A 1,810-nucleotide genomic window follows, 5' to 3' on the forward strand; every position below is an offset into this window, starting at 1 on the left:
GTTTCCCATAAAATCTCAACAATATCTGTATCTTCTCCAGGAAGGCTTTTGAGCACTTATCCAGACATGGCTTCTTTAAGTAGCTATGTCACAGTGACCAATGGGGAGAGAGATGCCCTGATTTTGGAGAAAAAATTTTGGACCATGCCACCTTCTCAGCCACCCACAGCACATTCTCTCTCACCATCCCTCACCCTGATGTCATTTTCTGCTCTCCCTCTCTACCACCTCTTCACCTTCATTCTGTATTGAAGAATGCTGAAATCCATTCTGAAGTACGTATTCAATATTGAAGTTGATATTGAAGTCATTTTTCCAAACTAAAATCTTGTCTCAGCTATGAGAACATTATGTTTCTTGCATTCTCCTGACTGATAATACTCAGGAGTCTGAAGTATCAAATGTCCTTCCTGGCTCATTCTCAGATCCTGCTATATCTTTTCTCCTAAAGGGAGAATGAGTACAAGATACATTTTGCTGTGGGGATACAGGAGAGGTTTACGTTTCCAGAGCTCAGGGGAGGGACAGTGAAGGCCAGAGACCATGTCAAAGTCAGACTACTTCTTGGGAGGCCAAGAAGCAGAGACTCACATACACACAGGCCACAGGCCCAGGCCCTCATAAGAGCTGAACCCATTCTGGGATGCAACCCCTCTTCCTGTGTTTACTAGGGACAGATGGCCTAGAAAATGCACACTGGAGTAGGCAGACTCTAAGGTGTTATCCCCAAGTATAGCTCAAAACTTATTGACAGGACCCCCAGACATCATCTTTAAATATATCAATCTGCATTGATCTTGCCTTTTCCCAAACATCTGCAACCCTTTGTGTCTGTATCATTTTGAACCTTAACTATATGTGTTCATAATTCCTAGTACTCCAAAAGTATGAGATCTTACATCCGGGCTCCCCAGAATGATTTGTACATCTTCGTGGCTTTCACAATGCTCAGTACAAATCTGACCAGAAGGTCTCTGCCAAAGGAAGTGCAGTCAAACTAGATCAGTCTTATTTAGATGAACAGGTGAAGATTCCAGATGATCCAATAATGACATTGCAAATACTACTAAAAATAGCCAGTGACGTTACTCAGTTCCTCTGTGTACCTGGTTCAGCTAAATTCTTCAGGTGTGTTATCTCAGTAAATTCTTAGAACTACCATTTTTCAGATGAGAAATTGAGGCTTACAAGTTCACTGTCTCAAGGTCAGTCAACTAGGGAATACTTTTTAACTTGTGAGGGTGTCATTTGTTGGTCTCATAGGACTAAGAACCCTCTCAGAATCTGAAAAATAATGTGTATTCAAACACAAGTTTGCTTTTCTTGGGAAGAGCTTTGTTGCTTTCATTACATTCTCCAAGGAGTCATGCACAGAGTGGGGAGGGCCCCTTTTCTGGCCTGATGCAGAGGAGCACAATCCCAGCCTGCATAGCAGGAGAGTGTCACTTCACCATGGTCATTGCCTTCACCACCTCCCCATGAAGAGGAGTCCAAGGACACAACCCTGGCTGCATCAATGCAATAGCTGGTTTCTACCTGCTCGGCACCTTGCACCAGCCTGGAAGTTACTTATAAAGCCCTGAGACCAGGAGGTTGGCCTTATTAAGATTCCTGATAAAGGAATTGGCTTTGGGGGCTTACCTGTCTTCAGCAGATTTTACCCTTGATTACTCAGGAGTGCTCTTATTTTCAGCTTAATGCCTACAAATAAACTCACTCTCTCTCTTCCACCCAACCTGTCTATCCATGATTTAAAAAAATCATCAGGCCCAAATCACATTATGAAGCAGGAGATTCTACCCTAATATAG

General features: G+C 43.0%; 1 protein-coding gene across 1 annotated transcript in view; it reads left to right on the forward strand.

The window, feature by feature from the left end:
• Positions 1-1,810, forward strand: part of EPHB1 (EPH receptor B1) — a 411,740-nt gene that overhangs the window by 297,230 nt on the left and 112,700 nt on the right. The gene's annotated exons all lie outside the window — the stretch shown is intronic.

The sequence above is a fragment of the Otolemur garnettii genome, unplaced genomic scaffold (assembly GCF_000181295.1).
Source record: "Otolemur garnettii isolate 467f Iridium unplaced genomic scaffold, OtoGar3 scaffold00032, whole genome shotgun sequence".
In the NCBI taxonomy this organism is placed as follows: Eukaryota; Metazoa; Chordata; class Mammalia; order Primates; family Galagidae; genus Otolemur; species Otolemur garnettii.